The sequence below is a fragment of the Nothoprocta perdicaria genome, unplaced genomic scaffold (genome assembly GCF_003342845.1).
Source record: "Nothoprocta perdicaria isolate Ctin4 unplaced genomic scaffold, notPer1 scaffold_176, whole genome shotgun sequence".
NCBI classification, from domain to species: Eukaryota; Metazoa; Chordata; class Aves; order Tinamiformes; family Tinamidae; genus Nothoprocta; species Nothoprocta perdicaria.
Genome location: NW_020454938.1, coordinates 717,447 through 722,775, shown reverse-complemented (window position 1 = coordinate 722,775; position 5,329 = coordinate 717,447). Strand labels below are relative to the sequence as shown.

At 59.2% G+C, this 5,329-nt stretch overlaps 1 protein-coding gene across 1 annotated transcript in view; it reads left to right on the top strand.

Annotated features, from left to right (window-relative positions):
* The window catches only part of LOC112944805 (apoptosis-enhancing nuclease-like), a 9,582-nt gene that overhangs the window by 908 nt on the left and 3,345 nt on the right, over window positions 1–5,329 (top strand). The gene's annotated exons all lie outside the window — the stretch shown is intronic.

The window sequence follows — 5,329 nt, the reverse complement described above, 5'->3', positions numbered from 1 at the left end:
AGGAGAGGAGAGGAGAGGAGAGGAGAGGAGAGGAGAGGAGAGGAGAGGAGAGGAGAGGAGAGGAGGTCCCACTTACACCTCAGGTCAAGACCCTCCCGTGGCTAAGGAGGCAGGGGGTGCTCCGGGTGCCTCACTCAGATCCCAGGACCCGGCTCCCTGAAGTGACCACCCAAAGCCGCAGGAGGGATCTCTGTGGGGCTTGTGCCCCTTCCCTCCCGGAGCTGAGACAGGGGCAATGACTTCAATGTGCTTTAACGTGCAGAGAAGGGATGCCCCACTGAAGCCACCGGGGCCACAACGCGGCGGCAGGGGCAAGGCACGCGCACCCCCGCACGCACGGCCCAAAATAGGTCTCATTAACCACGGCAATTAACGCGAGCCGGGCCCTGGCTCCCTCTCGCCGCCCCAGGCAGAGACGTACATAAAAATAACTGTTTATCACGCAGCGGGCACGGCCCGGCTTATCGCCGCGCACAGGAAATTGCTGAGCAGAAACCGCACGTTTCACCTCTAATAAGTTTGGCAATAAAACGTCTCATCAAACGAGGCCACGACAGGGCGATAATGAAGCTTCCGTGCGGCCCGGAATTGCCGGCTGCTCCGGGGGACGAGGCCGCCGGGCAGGGCCGGGAGGAGCAGCCGGAGCCACCTGCTTTGTCCAGCCATCGCTCCCCTCGCTTCCCACCTTGGGATCGGCCCTCCCGCCTCGGGATGGGGCGGTTGCTGCTCTCCTGCCTTGCGCCACGTCCCGATGCTCAGCCAAGACTGCCTGGGAAATCCCAGGATGCGGTTCGGGAGAAGGTCTGCCCGGATGGAGGGGCTGCCATGCGGGTGCAGGGAGCAGGCGAGGCCTGAGGAGCAGCCCGGCAGCTCTCGGAGCCGCAAAGCGGCTCTCACCGCAAGGACGTTGTTTTCTGCCTTGCAGGCAGGGCTTTTCAGCACTGGGCACTCCGCAAGGCCCCCACGGCTCTGCCCCCTTCTCCTGAGACCCTGGCCAGGAAGGTTATGGTCTTCTGGAGGTTGGGAATGAGTCAGCTCAAGAGTCAGGGACTCCAGGGAGGAGCTGCAGCCAAAGCATTCAGGAATGAAGCAGGAACTACGAAATCCCTAGATCCAGGTGTCTGAGACCCTACAGAGATGCACCTCACTTCTTCACAAAGGCCCTCAGTGATACAAGCTGCAGAAACCATCAGCTTCTGTGGCTGATGTTTCTCAGTTAGCACCCAGACTTCTTGCCTTGGTTCCCTTCCAGTTCAAGCAGCTGTCCCTGAACCTGGGACAAATCCCAGCCTCAGTCCAGCTCCACAGAGCAGGAGCTGTTGCCATTTTACAGGAGAATTCTGCGTGCAGGGCTCTAACTGCACCATGGCGAAGACCTGGAAAACTGCTTTAATGTCTTTTCTGTGTCCTCATAACCATGTGCTCAGACCATAAACCAGTTGAGTTTGCAGCCCAGGATGGCTCCATCAGGGTCCATGATGGGGCCACGGGCTGCTCACAGCAGGGAGATGACTGAGAGCTGCTTCTCCTTCCTACGTAACTCAGCACTGCCTATTCTACCTGTGCCTGTCCTCTAATCATCTCTCCAGCTATCCAGAATCCCCGCAGAATGAAGGTGTTTGCACCAGTTTGCACCACCATTGCCAGTTGGGATGGTGTGAGGTGGCCAGCAGAGCCCAGGACCATGACGGCTCCTCAGCTTGTGGTAGGCAGGTGCCAAGCGCCCCTTCCCCTCTCGCCAACACCGTCCTCCTGCTGCAGAGCTCCTCTGGGCTCGTGTTTCTCTCTCCTGCCTTGAAGTTGTCCTTTCTCATCCACGGAGGAAAAGCTGTTCCTGCCTCGTAGCCAACACATGGGACCTCCTCCATACCCAGGACAGCAGTAAGGAGATGATGTGGCTAGTGCTGGTGATGCTCCAAAGACCCTGGTGTGAACACCAGCAATGGAAGGAAACCAGAGTGAGCCCCCAACCTCTCCAAGGCCGGTCCACCCTCCTCCAGAAGGGCATTTGTGCCAACAGGGCACCTCTGTGCAGCGCCCCGAGGTGCCAGGCGCTGCCGGCACCGCGCTCTACAGGTACCGCTCCCGCTCTGCAGCAGCGGCCGACGACACGGGGCCGGGCCGGGGCTGGGAAATGAGGCATTTTGGAGTCGCAGCAGGGCCGTGCGGGCGCTGCTGGAGCCCTCTGCTCGCCCAGGGCTCCCTGGGCAGCGGGAGGCTCCGTCCGGCCGCCCAGTGCTCCCGGGGAGCTTACCTGGAATTACTGACGCTCATTCATGCCCATGCGCGTGCTAATTGCCTGCCGGCCGCCTGCTGCCGCCTCGTCCCAGCGCTGGGACTTGGCTCCTCTCCCTTCCCGTCCCCAATGTCTCCATGTCCCTATCCCCTCATCCACGTGGAGCGGGGAGGCTGCAGGAGCCGCGGCCAAGGGACAGGGATGCGCATGGAGAACGGGAAGGGGCCAGGGCCAGCTCGGTCCCTATGCCCCAAGCCAGCTTACGCCCACGGGCACCAGGGCACTGCCCGGCTTGGCTGCGCAGGGGAGCACGCTGAAACTACAGGACAAAACGCCCACCCGAGGGCTGTATTTGGTCTTTGCAGGGACCTTGAGCTTTGTGGAAAATCCTGCAGCCATGGAAAGCCGCAACCCGAGGGCAGGCCCCTTGTCTGAAGGGCAACTTGCAGCACAGGAGCAGTGACAATGTGGCAGGAAGGAGAATGGCTCCCGGCCAAGGACAACCACGAGGCTGCCCAGCCCCAGAGCAGGCCGCCTTGTCTCTCTTGGAGAGGGGCCAATCACTTCTAGTAAATTATTCATCTGACAAATTTAGCCTGTTATTCTATCCATGATCTACCCTGAGTTTTACAAATTTCCCTATTACTTGAAATTATGGAAATACTGCAGAGATCTCTCCTGGGCTCTGGCATGTTCTATATTCATCTTAATTCTTGGCTCATCTGTGACATCCAAAGCACAGTTTCTACCGCACGGTGCCAAACCCTCAATCCACAGTGAGATGACAGGACCTTGTAGAGATGAGCGACACCTGTCCTGAAGCCACCTCCCCACAAACAAGCTTGCATGGGAAGTCGCAAGACTTGTCCTTGTCATGGACATGGCCCTCCTGTGGCTTTTACACCTTACATAGGCTCCGGATGGGATATGAGCAAGCGGAGCCAACAGGACAACAATCCACAGGCTGCTCCCAGATTTCCGGGTGCTTCTTCTGCCACCTCCCTGCTGCAAATTCTTTGCTGTGCAGATTTTCCCCTGCAGAAGCAGCCTCCCTTTTCACGGGAGCAGGAGATGACATGAGAACTATCTGCTGATAATACTAAACTTAAAGCTTAGAGGTTGCTGGAGCCTATATCTGGGATATGGGAGGAAAATAACCACACTTCCCTTGCAGTCAGACCTATTGTGGCCTTTTAAAGCTGGAAAAAGCTTCTGCCTCCCCCCCATAAGCTCTTAATTGCTACTGTCAAGATTTCTTTGGAACCAGGAGGGGTAGAGCTGAAACTGAGCGCTGTCAAGGGGAGCCACGTGCCTCTTATAAAACAGGGTATAAAACAAAAAAAAGGAAGGCAGCTGAGCACAGAGCAGGAGAGCTGGATGGGCTAGTTGTGGGCAGGCAGTGGCCGACCAGGGATGCCAGACTCGCTCATCAACACACACGGTGCATGGAGGGGCATGGACCTCAGCCAGGAGGTTTGAGAGTGTTTAGGTAGGTTTCTATGGCCGGATTCTGGCTGCAGCTCTTATCCTGCTCCTGTCCTCTGCCAGGTCTCTGAGAAGCTCAGAGCAATCCCAGTCTCCTCTGGATGTGAGGTGACTCCACATCTTGCATCCCAATGGATCTCCCAGGCCTGGGGAGAGGCTGTCACTGCCAGGCCGGCCCTGCAGAGCTGTGGCCAGCGGCTCAAGGCCAGCTTGGTGGTGGCAAAGAAACTGTAAGAGGTGCAGGTAAGTCACCAACACTGCAACAGTTCAAGGGGAGATAAGGGGTTGTTTGGATCCATTCCCCATTCTTGGATCCCATTTGCGTTTGCAGAGGTGACTTGACAGAGGGGAACTTTCTATAGGAAACAGGTCCTGCACACCTTGGGGAACCAAGGTGGACCACGAGGATCTCGTAACAAGAAACCCCATTGAAGAGGACCATGATTGCACTCAAATCACTAAGTCTTGCCCACTGGTGAGGAACACCCCAGGCAGCACAACCCTCTGTTAACAGGCACCTGGAGGGCTTTGCTCCCTGGAAAACCTGGAGCCACCTTCCCCAGGTGCCAAAATCACCCCCCTCTCTCTTTCCCGCCGCACCGGAGTTGGGCAGCTCCACGGAAAGGCCACAAAACACTGTGGAGCCGCTGGCTGCTGCCGAGCAGGAGCCAACGGAGGGGCAGGGAAAGCGTCTTCTTACTTTGCACCTGCATCATTGCAGCCTGAGGAAGGGCCGCTGCATCCGCGAGGCCACGCAGTTTGCCAGCCAGAAGAAAAATGGAAAACACTGAGGTAAAACTGGATTGCGGGGCAATTTAATTCTTCTAATCCTACGCAGGTGGGTTAAGGGGAAACGGCGATCGCAGCGCTCGGCCTGCGCGCTTGGCGCGGGGGCACACGTTGACGCCAGCGCCACGCTCGGCCCGTCCGCGTTGGGAACGGGGCAGGGCGGCTCAGGACGGGTCCCCGCTGAGGCCGTCCACGCGGGGACGAGGAGGGACTTGCCCGGCGCCCTGTGGAAGACTAGTGATTTTGTTGTTGTTTGGCTGGTCTCACCACAACAAGTCACAGTCTGCCCCAGGGCGCCCGGCCCGTGCGGCGATGACGACAACGATGAGCGCCCGGCCCCATGGCGCCCACGGCCGCCCCACAGCGCCCACGGTCGCTCCCCTGCTGTTTCTGACCGACCACGGCCGCCCCACTGCCGCTTCTGGCCACCTCGGCCGCTGCTTCCGTGGGCGCCGGGCGGGAAGCACCGGGAGGCCGGTCTGAAGCCCAACCAACGTCAGCACCCGCAGGGAAGGAGCCGGGACGTGGGGCGGATGGCGCTTCCCCCGTGACGGGATGACACCGACCGCACCTAAAGGCTTCAGGGACGGTCCCAGCTACGTCTGCTCCCCACAAACCCAACCAAGGAGAACCCTACAGCGAGGGCCCCTACAGGGCTAGGCCTATAGGAGGGCCCTTGCAAGGAGCCCTGCTGCACCATAGCGGGGGACGGGGCCTCCTGCCCTGCTGTGGAGCAGGGAGGAGGATCCTGGTGCACGCGTGGAGGGGAGAGCAGCCCTATAGGGGAGAGCAGCCCTATAGGGGAGAGCAGCCCTATAG